Source organism: Nicotiana attenuata, chromosome 2 (assembly GCF_001879085.1).
Source record: "Nicotiana attenuata strain UT chromosome 2, NIATTr2, whole genome shotgun sequence".
Taxonomy (NCBI): Eukaryota; Viridiplantae; Streptophyta; class Magnoliopsida; order Solanales; family Solanaceae; genus Nicotiana; species Nicotiana attenuata.
Genome location: NC_031990.1, coordinates 23880728 through 23895335, shown reverse-complemented (window position 1 = coordinate 23895335; position 14608 = coordinate 23880728).

The window sequence follows — 14608 nt, the reverse complement described above, 5'->3', positions numbered from 1 at the left end:
TGTGCTATTGAAGATGAGACAGGTAAAATAATCCTCCCAGGTAAAAGGTATGGAAATGTTTATATTCTTGATGGATTTGAAAATATAGATGGTCATATCTGTTTAACATCCATATCTGATGATCCTTGGTTATGGCATAAGAAACTTTGTCATGCAAGCATGTATTTGATAGAAAAACTTTTCAAGCATGAGTTAGCTATTAGTTTACCCAAACTAAATTTCTCTAAAAATCATATATGTGATGCTTGTCAAATTGGAAAACAAACTAGAAACTCTTTAAAATACAAGGACATTATGTCTACCTCTAAGCCTTTTCAATTGCTTCATATGGATTTATTTGGGCCTACTAGAACTGCTAGCATAGGAGGGAAACGCTATGCTTTTGTTAGTGTTGATGATTACTCACGTTTTACTTGGGTGATTTTCTTATCTCATAAAGATGAAACGTTGAAATTTTTTGAGATTTTCTATATGAAGGTTGAAAGAGAAAAGGGGTATCTGATTACAACAATCCAAAGTGATCATGGAGGAGAATTTGAAAGCAGAGCATTTGAAGACTTCTGTAATGATCGAGGATATACTCACAATTTCTCTACATCGAGATCACCCCAACAGAATGGAGTCGTTGAAAGGAAAAATAGAACCCTGCAAGATATGGCAAGAACTATGATACTAGAACATTTACTGCCAAATCACTTCTGGTCAGAAGGAGTAAGTACAGCATGTCACATTCTCAACCGATGTCTCATAAGGCCTATTTTGAAGAAAACACCTTATGAGCCGTGGAAAGGTAAACAACCCAATATTAGTTACTTTCATCCGTTTGGAAGTAAATGTTTCATTCACAATAATGGTAAGGACAATCTTGGAAATTTGATCCAAGAAGTGAAGAAGGTATTTTTTTGGGTTATTCATTAAACAATAGATCTTTAAGCGTCTATAATAAACGCACGCTGTGTGTGGAAGAATCGGTACATGTTATATTTGATGAAAATAATACTTCGGCCGAAGGAGTCCACCAGAATCTCCGAAGGAGTCGACTACTCATATAGTTCGTTCAAATGAATGGAGAAGTGAACCTGAGTATCCTCAAAAATTCATCATAGAAGGTACAAGCGAGGGAATGAAAACCAGGGGAGCTCTGAAGAAGAAAGCAAACATAGCACTAATTTCTCAGATTGAGCCAAAGGAAATAGAGGAAGCTCTGAAAGACTCAAGCTGGCTGCAAGCGATGCAAGAAGAGCTAGATCAATTTGATAAAAATAAAGTATAGAAACTGATACCCAAACCTGAAAATGTTCCTGTAATTGGAACAAAGTGGTCTTCAGAAATAAATTGAATAAGGATGGAAAAGTTGTAAGAAACAAAGCCAGATTAGTTGCTCAAGTATATTCGCAACAAGAAGGAGTCGACTATGACGAAACCTTTGCCCAGTAGCTCGACTGGAATCTATACGAATTCTTCTAGCATATGCATCCTTTAAGAGATTCAGGCTATTCCTGATGGATGTTAAAAGTTCCTTTTTGAATGGTTTCATTGAAGAGGAAGTATACGTGAAACAACCTCATGGGTTTGTAGATTCAAAGTTTCCGTACCATGTGTATAAGCTGACCAAAGTGCTGTACGGACTAAAATAAGCTCCACGGGCATGGTATGAAAGACTCAGTTCATTTCTTATTGATCATGGATTTACAAGAGGTAAAGTAGGCACTACTCTGTTTATTAAAAGATCATCAGAAGGTAATCTCATTATTCAAATTTATGTTGATGATATTATCTTTGGTAGTGCTAATCCTCTTCTGTGCAAGGAATTTTCAGATCTTATGCAAAGTGAGTTCGAAATGAGTATGATGGGAGAACTAACGTTCTTTCTTGGACTTCAAATTCAACAATCTGGAGAAGGAACTTTCATATGTCAGACAAAATATACAAAGGAGTTGATCCAAAAATTCGGTATGAGCAATGCTAAAGCTATCGGCACACCAATGAGTCCTTCAACAAATCTCGACAAAGACGAACAGGGAATTCCAGTTGATGAAACTAAGTATCGTGGAATGATTGGCTCACTTCTTTACCTAACTGTTAGTCGACCGGATATTATGTTTAGTGTCTTTAAATGTGCCAGGTTTCAATCAGCTCCTAAGGAATCACATCTGTCTACAGTAAAAAAAATTATTCAATATCTAATTTTTTTTTTCTTTTTTAAAGTGGTGGTTTAATTAGAGCAGCCCATCAGGCATTTATTGGGCTTAGATGACACCATCCTGTTATCCTTCCACTGCACAGAGCGGGAGATATTCGTTGCTCTGTGAAGCCAGCCTCAAGCGGTCCACCCCGCTTTAGGAGCCAAGCAGCCCATACCTTCGTTTGGGCCACGTGACCCAACTCTGAGCTTGGATAGGGCAGGCCAGAAATTAGCCACCCAAACCCTGCCATCTGAACATGCCCAATATTCCACCACATTAATGCCCCCACTTGGGTTACAAGCCCACATTACTGAGCTCGGCATTCAATATCTAATTGGAACTATCTCTCACGGATTATGGTATCCACGATTTAACAATTTTAAATTAGAAGGTTTTTCATATGCTGATGTTGCAGGTGATAAGGAAGACAGAAAAAGCACCAGCGGAACATGTCAATTACTTGGAAAGGTACTAATATCTTGGAACAGTAAAAGCAAGGATCAGTAGCATTATCCACGACTGAGGCTGAGTATATTGCCATTGGACAATGTTGTGCACAATTATTATGGGTGTCTCATCAATTGGGTGACAATGAATTATTCTTTAAACCTATTCCAATTTTCTGTGATAACTCTAGTGCTATTTTTCTATCTAAGAATCCTGTGAATCATTCTAGGGCTAAGCATATAGATATCAAGAATCATTTCATTCGAGATCATGTTCTTAAGGAAAATATAGAACTATTTTTTGTTGGAACTACTAACCAACTAGCGGATATCTTTACTAAGCCATTACTAGAGGACAGATTTTGCTCTTTAAGAGAATTACTTGGTATTGTTTGCATTAATCATTAATTTTGGGGCCTAAGTGTCACTATTATTTTTTATGCCTAATGTTCAAACTTTGTTGTTTTCTGATCAATAATTGCGCCTCTGATTTCCCTTTCTTTTCACATCAGTTCAGAGTTCAAAGAAGGAAACCCAATCATCACGTCTGTTCACTGACACCCTTCCTTTTCTGTACTCAACCGTCAGAAAACCCCTTTTAATACCTGAAAACCCTTTTCAGTCTCCGTCATCCCCATTACCTAGAAACCCTCTCCACAACTTTCTCTCACCAAAAGCTCTTCCATGGCCAAACACTCAAAAAATCCTTCCGCCTCTACCAGGAAAAGTACTCGCTCCAAAACTAAACCCCCATCTCAACCTCCAGAACAGGTAGACCTAGGGTCCGATCATTCTGAAGGCTTTGCCTCCTCTCAGGTGGATCTTTCAGACCACTCTCACACTTTAGGTGAAAAAGTTCTAGGAAAAAGGCCTATGGAAGAACCCCCTGAATCCTTTACTCCAAAGAAGCCGAAAATCTATCTCTCTAGCTCTTTAGAGTCACACCTAAATTTCTGGGATTCTCCAAATAGAGATTTTTCATCGCTTTGAAAGACAAGCTAATTTCTCATAGGAGGGTAGTCGACCTTGATGACATGGACGCCCTAAATTGCAAGGTAAAAAATCTATTTGTTCATCAGGGCTGGTCTAAATTCTTCTCTGTTCCCCCTCCTAAAGTCTATGAACCCCTAGTGAAAATGTTTTATGCAAATCTTCGTTCTAGTAAGCCTGATAAATTGGAATCCTTAGTGTTAGGGAAGCGCATTGTTCTTGATTGTGCCATGTTTGATTCAATTTTCCAGTGTAAATGTTCTGGTTTTCCCATGCTTTTCAAAAATTCCTAGCCTGATGATTTGAAATCACTTTTGATTAAGTAAAATGGTGTCTTGTTGAGTGTCCATCTGATTCTCTTCCAAACCAGTTAGGTCTTAGTGATGTTAGCTTTGAAACTCGTGTTCTAGCCCACATTATTGCAACTACTCTGCTTCCTCATACTAGATCTTTCTCCACCTTTTCTCAAAGAGATACCTTTCTTGTCTATTGCCTTGTGACAAAACTCAAGATCAAACTGTCTTCCTGAGTCATCAATTTTATGATTGAAAGTGTTGAGGATCCCACCAGTCTGTCCTATGGCATGGCCATCACTCACATTCTGGAGTCTCATAATATCTCCATCTCTGAATATCCCTTCATATCTGTCTCCAAAATCTTACAATTCCAGAGCATTTGCAAGTATGGGGTATATGTGTGTGAAGGGCTCATGGGTAAAGAAACAAGAAGGTGAAGTCAAACATGCTCAACTTGATCCAAAACTCAAACCCTCTGTTTCCCATCATAGTCCCAGTGTCACTGACCTTGCTGAGAAACTAGTTTCCATTGACAATCAGCTGTCCGCCATCAAATATCTCCTTACTGCTACCCAGTCCACTATTACAAATATTCATGCTATCTCAAATAAGACAGGGTCTGATGTTTCAAAGATAAGAGTTGCAGTTCTCAGAGTCAGGGAAAACACAGTCAAGCCATTTGAGGAGGTCCACGACAGGCTTGATGGAGTGACTATCTCAGCCAATGCCAGCTTTGATCAACTACAGGAGGCGATATGCAACACTCTTACCTATTTCTTGCATCGTTAATGTGGAAGATTAAGACAATATTTTTGATGTGCTGTTTTGGACTGGATAACCAGTCGTCTGGATAATTTTTTTTCTTTTCTTTATGTTGTCTAGACACTATGTTTTGTTTTGCCATAACTCTGCTAGCGTATCATGTTTATCTTATATAATGTTGTAGTCTATAGCGTGTTGCTATCTTATCCCCCTGATGCCAAAAAGAGGGAGAAAGGATGTCTATATTCGTGCAAAAAAATAGTGCAGGAACATCCATTGCAAGGGAAGTCGACTATGAAGAGAAGCTCACTAAAAGAAGTCCCAACGGCACCTCTTGTGGGGGAGTCAGAGATCTTGCAGAAGCAGTCGACTAAAGAATGCACCTACTGAGAGGGAGCCAACCGCACTCATTGAGGGGAAGTAAAATACAGGGCAGTCAACTAATGTTTACGTGCTTATATATATATATATTATTTTATCATCACCAAAAGGGGGAGATTGTTAGGTTTTAGTTTTAATGATGAAAAATAATATAACTGCTTTTAGTATAGGAACTCAAGGAAGCATCCAAGATTGAAGAAATCAAGAGGAAGGAATCAATTAACCATCTGGAGATTCAGAATGGAAATCAATCAGAGATTGATTGAAATGGAAAAGAAGCATCGAAGATCTTGCTAGAAAATCAATCAAGCTGCTATTTTTAGAAAGATCAATAATCAAGGAGTAAAACCCGCGTTATCAAAGCCTGTAGAAGGAAAGCTATCAATGAGGAAGAGCAACGACAAGCTGCTAATTTTGGAAGGACCAACAATCAAGGAGTAAAACTCGCTCATCAAGATCTGTAGAAGGAAAGCTATCAATGCCCTCTCATCAAGGAAGAGCAACGGCAAATAACCTTATTCTTGGAAAGAATCAATCTCTTTCCAAGGATCAAATCTCTTGGGTTGTCAATCTATGCAGCAAACGGCCTCCTACAAAATACTTATACACATCCTTAAGGCTTAGAAAAATATACTTTGATCGAGCCAAATACCCTCTCTTTGTTCTACTGCAAACAAACATTGTAGCTCTATTAGATCTGTTGTGCAACAAGTTAGAGAAGAAAGAGAGAACAACATTGGTGAGGCATTGTATCAAAGAGAAACGAGTGATATATGAACTGAGCTATCGGTGTAGATCACACCATTCACTGTGTACTCGAGAAACTCATTCACTGAAAGAGAACTCCCTTGCAATCCAAGGGGACTGGACTAGGATTCACATTGAATCTGAACCAGTATAAAAATTTCGGTGTCTTTGATTCCTGCACTTTATTTCTGCATCTTAAATTCAGCCCTTACTGTTATCAAGTTATTACATCTAGTCGACTAATTAGAAAACTAGTCAACTGGTAGCGATTAATATATAAAAATAAACAATTCACCCCCCCTCTTGTACTTTCACTCAAGTGCCCAATCTTGACTATTAATTATATAGTCAAATTTCAATTTTTCTCCAAAACATTCTTCAAAATATTCAAACTATATAAGATAAGGAAGCGCTTTTAAATACTTTTTCCTCGAGGGACAAAACAACATCTTTTCAAATACTCTCATCAAACATTAACTAATCTAACGAAATAAGAATCACATGATCGAGACTCGAGCATAATAATGGAGGTAATTAAGATGTGTTTTTATAGGAATTAAGATGTGTCTTCTAAACACCTTAAGATGTGTTTTTATAACATCTTAATTGCTTAAAAAATTCAAAGTCTTCATCTATAAGTATTGACAATACGGGTTTAGAAGACCCGAGTTAACTAGGGCAATGACTCAAATATAAAACACCGAGAGTCAAGACTAGTATAAGAATAATTGAGATCGAAGAAACAACTACTACAATCTTGCAGATCGAGGATTCGGAACATGCATTATAGTAGAACTTCGATAATAATGTACTTCTGCTTTTTGTACCATTGTTCTAGTAAATTACGCAACTAATAACTCGTACTCACGCCCACGATTTTTAAAACACGCGTACCTATTTCATTGTTTTTGTCCCTAGAAGTTTATTAGGTAACATTCCGTGTCGTACCAAAATTCTTTGCTTAGTTATAATGATCATAAGCAATACTAGTAGAAACTACAGTTATTAATGCTACCTTTCTGGAATGAATGGTCAAAACTTCCAATTTCCCAATATTAGGTTGAGAGTCGTTGTATGTATACATTAATACATATATGACTCAATTAAGATGTGTTTTTATAGGAATTAATTACTTGTAGTGAATCTTAGATACGGAACATCTATTTTCCACAACTGCGTTTCATATACTATTGGGAACAAAAGTTTGAGGCATGTGAGAGTTGTGTGGTAAAGGAAGCGCAAGCGTGGTGATGGTGTTTTTGCTAATGTTTGTGAGTAACAAGTAAAGTGGACTCAAGCAGATAATAATTTGATAGAGAAATTTTCATAAAGCACTATCTTTTAGTGGTAATTAGTTATATATAGATACCATTTGCTATATTACGGGTTGTAGATACGTTTTCTGTTTTTATAAGATGTATTAGATGTATTTAAGCTGCTGTATTCATGAATACAATAGCAAAAATAAGCGTGAATCAGGGAAGTCCAAGCTAATCAATTGTTGTATTCGAGTGTACTCGACTGTATTCATGGCGTGAAACATGAGACTACAGCTAGACAGATTATTGTATTCGACTGTATTCACGACGTGAAACAGGGGATTACACCGTTTTTAAACGGAAAGTGAATCAATTAACATAATAGACTCCTAATATAACTCAACAAACTCAGTTATAACACACAAATTTTGTATTTTCAGTTAAAAAAAAGATTCTCGACCGAAAAATACCCCAAAAGCATAGCAATTTTCAGAGAAATTATATAATACATCTGAATACATAAATTATATTAATTAAAAAAAATATATGAACAAATTTATGGCATATAGCGAGACAGTGAATACAATGAAATACATAGAATACAGTGGGATACATTGAAAATACAATGAAAAAAAAAGACAGTGAATACTATGAAATACATGAAATACAGCGAGATAAATTGAATTACAATGAAAAAAAAGACAATGAATACAATGAAATACATGAAAATATAGCGTGATACGTTGAAAATATATTGAAATATATTAACAGAAAATCAAGCGGCTCAGCTCCAAACTCCGTCGTCTTTGTTCAAGAACATAACCCTAATTTGTATGTGGGTGAAGACGCGGAGGCAAAAATAGTGGGGCTACAGCTTTTTACGATTGGATTAACTATGAGAATTTGGGGTACGTGGGTCTACAACGTCGGTTTCATGGTTTAGTACCTGGTTAGTCTTTCCTTTGAATTTCAGAGAAGTCTTCGTGGTATACCAGGCAAAATCACCGTTTGTGACTAATGGTAGGTGATGTGGGTGAGAGAAATTTTGAGATTGAACATCGTGTTTTCAGGGAATGAGGGAAGAGAATGGCATGTATCAAAGTAGAGAGAGAAAGAAAATAGTGTAACTGAATAGCGTATTTAGTTGCTTAGGGGTAGGAGGTAACCAAAATTAGATATTTTGCTATAGACATTAAAAGGTATCTATAGAATATAATTTTTTTAAATGGTATTTATTTAAAATAAATAAGGTGTTAATCTTTGCTATAGGAGGTAAAAATTCCTAATTTCATCACACTAAAAAAAAAAGTTCATGAGTTATGAATCAAATGAATGAAATTAGTGAAAGAAATTAAATTTCATACATGTTAATCCTATTCCAGACCGTTTCGAAAGACCGCTAAAGTAGTCATTGCCATAGTGCTAATGAACTATATATTCCTTAGTCGTATTACTGATAAAAGGCTATAGTTAACTTAATTTTACTCATATAGACACATAACTACATGACTGCACGAGTATATGGAAGAAGTTGAAAGTAATAGTGAGTTCTAACTTGAACAGTAAGCTTGGATGTGCATGATTTGAAAATTCAGATTCAGTTATAGATTTTCTCTTTATCCTCTTTTGTGCATATGGTATTTTTTTATAGTTAAATTAAAGAAAAGGATTATTCAATTAAAAATCTCAAAATATGAAGTTCCGTTTTTCCAATTAATTCAACTCTTAGGATTAACATGTTGGAATTAGGTAAGTAGGAGCAGTATAGTAAGACTGGATCCAAACGATGGAAAGTCAGAAAACTGTATGGGTCAAAATTAGGTCTAGTATAGCGAATGCAGATGGACGAGTTGAGATCGAGGTCGAAACCAAGCACGGTCCAGTAGCGAGGAGTCGCTCAAAGGGAGAGACCAGTGCCGAGGTCGAGTAGAGAGCAAACGGCTGCAACTGTTAGAATATTCCTAGGATTATGAATAGGGATATTCTATTGAATATTCCCCCATATTGTACTTTTTTAGGGGTTTCTAGGGATATCCCTCATAAATAGGAAGAGAGAGGAAACAAAAGGGGATTCAAAACATTTATGAAAGATCCTTGTAAAGAGTTGATTATCAAGAATATACAAAAAGCTTGTCTTGTCTCCTTGTGTGATTCCATTACATAACATTCTTCTTTAGTTCACAAGATCCAAGAAGACATAGTTCATTTCCATTGTCTGATGTCACACGTTGTAGTTAGAGGAGGGAATCATCCATCTCATCCAACATTTTGGTGACAAATTCCTTCTTATTACATTTGATGTCATTAATCACATTTATTGCATGTTCTCATCCTCATATTTATTAATAATCATTGAGCATTAACTCGGCATTTGCTGACTTGAACACGGTCTCATACCATCCAAGTTGTGTAATTTTGGATCTGAAATTTATTACTTTTAACTTGGATTCACCCCTTGTCTATTTATTAAATTGGTTTAACTAAAAGGGCTTAAAACTTCTTGGTCAAACAATTTGGCGCCGTCTCTAGGGAGTTCCTAGTTAAAAAGTTTAGTTTCTTCTAGATCTAAAAAAAAACACAACAAAAGCTCCCTTTTTCTTGTTTGCACAAGCTAATAATGGCAGGAAAAGGAGAGGAAAGACTGAAAGCAATGATGTGTGTCACCACCAATCTCCTAGGCACCATCAACGAGGTGGACAGAGAAGACGAGGAGAACGTGACGCCGAGTGTCTCACCCAGGCAAAGTGATTCACCTCCTCCTCATGGGAGTGTAACCGCTTCACACAAGAAGGGAGTCTCCACGTCCACGACGGAAGAAGCGCCACCCGCAGTTAAAAAGTTATTAGAGGCGTGGCTGACAAGTACCCTAAGCAGTATACTCGACAAACCCGCTCAAGGGGCGAGTAGGGACACCGCACGAGTCGACACCCCCATGACCATCAACGAGCAACACGCTCCTCCCCCAACAGGTAACCCTCACACTAATATTGATGCAGGTAATGACGCCCTCGTAGTTGTTCTGAAGAAAATGGAAGAAATGGAGAATGAGAATAAAGCAGTCCGCGACCAAACCTTCAAAATGCCACCATACCTAAAAATATACGACGGCACAACAGACCTTGAAGACCATATCATTCATTAAGTCACGGCGGTAAAAGGCAATGACCTCTCGAAAGAGCAGGTACCGTCGGTGCTGCTGAAAAAGTTCGGTGAAACCCTAACAGGAGGAGCCTTAACATGGTACTCACAATTACCAGCACGCTCCATAATGACGTTCGAGGAGATGACCGATAAGTTCATCACCGCCCATGCCGGGGCCAAGAAAGCAGAAGCCAGAGTAAATGACATATTCATCATAAAACAATCGCCTGGCGAAGGACTCAGGGACTTCCTCGCCCGGTTCAACAGAGTAAGAATGAGCATGCCAAACGTATTAGAAGGGATGGCGGTAGCGGCCTTTCATAATGGGTTAAACATGAACGGGTCGAGGGCAACCAGAAAATTATTAAGCAGACTCATGAAATACCCTTCCACCACCTGGGAAGAAATTCACAACACTTACTGTGCCGAGGTGAGAGCAGAATAGGACGACCTCAATGGTCCAACCCAACAGCTAACGACAGTCTAAATGGAATCAAGGAAAGATCGTCGGAACTACAACCGAAGAGATCACGCAGGTCCACGCCTCAACCCGGAAAGGCACCAACCGTACATCAGAACGATCGCCCCACTACCTTCCCACCAAGCCGAAGGGTTGTTCAGGCCACAAACGGGAACTTACCGAAATAAAAGAGGTATGCCTCCACTTTTATCTGCTCAATATTTTTGTGTTTCTCCTTCAAAAATAGTTTATGCTCTAGAGAAGCTCGGTCCCAAGGTGAAATGGCCACATAAGATGAAGTCAGACCCAAATTCCAAAAAGTCGAATGCCCTCTGCGAGTCCCATCAGGAATGAGGCCACAAGACCAAGGATTGCATAGCCCTACGATAAGAAGTAGTGAATATGATCCACCAAGGACATTTAAAGGAGCTGATGAGCGACCGAGGGAGAGCCAAATTCGCCCGTGGACGAGAGCCACATCAAGTCCCCCCAAAGCCACCCTCTCCCGCCCGCACCATCCAAATGATCATCGGCGGAGGCGACGAAGCAACAATCAACCATGTGAAGTTCACCACCACACACAAATTGAATCTGTCGATCACCTACGAACAGCATGATGACCTCCAAGACAGTATCATCTTCTATAAGTCAGATACCCATGGTTTGACCTTTCCTCATTTCGACTCTCTTGTCATTACTTTACGAATTTCAGATACCGATGTAAAAAGAATCATGGTTGACGACGAGAGTGGCGCGTGTATTATCTACCCCAGAGTTCTCACACAAATGAGACTCAAGGATAAGATAGTACCACGCTACATAACACTAATAGGTTTTAACAATGCAATTGAATGAACCTACGGAGAGATAACATTGCCCGTCCTGGCCGGGGGCGTCACCCTGGAAACAACATTCCATGTCATGAACCAAGACACTGCCTACAACGCCATTATAGGGCAACCATGGATACACGCCATGAGGGCCATCCCGTCTAGTTTATACCAGGTCATCAAGTTCCCTACCCCATGGGAAATATTCAGCATCCGCGATGAACATCGCACAACTCAAGAATGCTACTGCATCACCAGGATTGCACATACACCCAATAGTTAAGAGAGGAGAGCTTAGGAGCATAGCGATTACTGAAGTCAGGGCCCGAGTCCGATGAACAAACAGACGTCGTCAGAGACCCCGACGTCATTGAAGCCACAGGGTCAATAGTGGAAGACCTCGATCTCGTCCAGCTGGATGAAAGCAACCACAACAATATAGCCTACATCGGCCACAAACTCACAGAACCAGGTAAATTCCATATATTTTTAACTGACAACGCTGATCTATTTGCTTTCTCCCATGCGGATATGCCAAGTATCCCAAAAGATAATGCAACACACAAGCTAAATGTCGATCCACTTCACCCGCCGATACGACAAATCAGAAGAAAGTTCAATACTGCAATCAACGAGGCCGTCCGCGAATAGGTAGAAAAATTGCTCGCCAATGATTCCATTCGAGAGTCAAAGTACCATCAATGGGTCGCTAACGTGTTCATGGTGAAAAAGAAAAACGGGAAATGGCGCATGTGCGTAGACTTCACGGACCTAAACAAAGCCTGCCGGAAAGACTCCTTCCCGTTGCCTCACATCGATCAGCTCATCAACGCAACAGCAAGACACGAGTTATTAAGCTTCTTGGATGCCTACTCAGGCTACAACCAAATCCTCATGGAGGAGGAGGACCAAGAAAAAACCACCTTCATCACTCATCAAGGGACGTACTGCTACAGAGTCATGCCGTTCGGGTTGAAAAATGCAGGGGCGACCTATCAAAGGCTGGTCACCAAGATGTTCAAAGAGAAACTCGGCAAAATGATGGAAGTCTATATAGACGACATGTTAGTCAAATAAAAAAGAAAAGAGGACCACATCGACCACCTGAGGGAAGCCTTTGACATACTTAGACGATACGGTATGAAGCTGAACCTCAAAAAGTGTGCTTTCGACGTGACCTCAGGAAAGTTCCTCAAATTTTTAGTGTCACAGAGAGGCATTGAGGTCAATCCCGACAAAATCAAGGCTATAGAGGGAATAACTAAAATTTTGACCAACAAAAAACAAGTGCAGAAGTTGACCAGGCATATAGCCGCCCTGTCGAGGTTCATCTCACGATCCTCTAACAGATGCCACAAATTCTTCAACGTACTAAAAAAGGACAACGAACTCCAATGGAATTCCGAATGCGTCAATGCCCTAAGAGAACCAAAGGCATACTTGTCCTCACCCCCATTGCTCGCCTAGGCAGAACCAGGCGAACGTCTCTAAATCTACCTGGCCATATCCGACGTTGCAGTAAGCGCAGTCTTGGTCTGTGAAAACAAAGGTACTCAATCTCCAATCTATTACATTAGCAAAACCCTGGTCGATGCCGAGACGAGGTATCCCCACCTCGAAAAACTAGCCCTGGAATTAGTTGTAGCTTCACGAAAGCTGAGACCCTATTTCCAATACCACCCCATCTCGGTGGTCACGACCTTCCCCTTAAGAAGCATCTTACATAAACCCGAGTTGTCGGGTAGATTGGCCAAGTGGGCCATCGAATTAAGTGAGAACGATATAACATATCAGCAGCGAACAACGATAAAGTCGCAAGTACTCGCCGACTCTGTTGCCGACTTCAGCGCCAAAATACTGCCTAAGGTCGAGCAGGAAGCCGCCTGTACCTCTCCCAAGTTACCTGACCTATGGGTCCTGTACACCGATGGTGCCTCTAACATGGCAGGATCTGACTAGGACTCATGCTCGAGGTCCCAACAGGCAAAGTCATCCGCTAGTCCATACGGTGTACCGACATGACTAACAATGAGGCCGTAATTGCAAGACTAAAACTAGCTCTCAAGTATGGAGCACGGTGAGTCATCCTCCTATGTGACTCACAACTCGTCGTCAACTAAGTCACGGGGACTTTCCAAATTAAAGAACAAAGGCTACAAAAATATCAGGCAAAAATTCATAAGCTACTGCCCGAGTTTGACGAGTGCCAACTCGACCAGATACCCCGAGCATGAAACATCAAAGCAGATGGCCTTGCTAAATTAGCAGCGGCCACCAAGAACATAAGCGGAAAAGAAAACGTGGTCACCCTCCTCCGTTCGTCGATAGACCAAATTGAGGTATGCACTATAAACTTGACTTGGGACTGCCGCAACCGTATTATGTCATATTTGCAAGACGGAGTGCTCCCACTCGACAAAAAATAAGCCAAGAAGCTTCGAATGCAGGCGGCCCGATACAACATCATCAACCAAACTAGGCGTGTCCTCGAAGAAGTACGCGAAGGCCACTGTGGATTACATACCAGTAATTGAGCCCTCGTTAGATGCCTCATACGGCAGGCTATTACTGGCTTACCGTGAAAAAAGAAGCCACCGACTTCGTTAGAAAGTGTGAACAATGCCAAAATACGCTCCAATGATCCACCACGCGGGCAAGCACCTCCACTCCGTCACATCGCCTTGGCCATTCATCAAATGGGGGATGGACATTATCGGACCCCTTCCAACAGGATGAGGTATGAATCCAACCAAAACTCACACTTCGAGAACTTAGCATATAGTTTCTTTTCTCTCAAGGTCTGGAGCACTGTCCTCAGGTGCTGCTCATGATCTTCCCAACTCCTGGAATATACCAGATTGTCATCAATAAAGACAATCACGACTGAGTCAAGATATGGCCAGAAAACATTGTGCATCAGATGCATGAAGGCTGTTGGGGCATTAGTCAGCCCAAATGACATAACAAGGAACTCGTAATGACCATACCAAGTCCTGAAGGCAGTCTTCGGGATATTTGGCTCCCGAATCTTCAACTGATGATGCCCGAACGCAAGTCAATCTTAGAAACACACAAGCACCCTGTAACTGGTCAAACAGGTCATCAATACG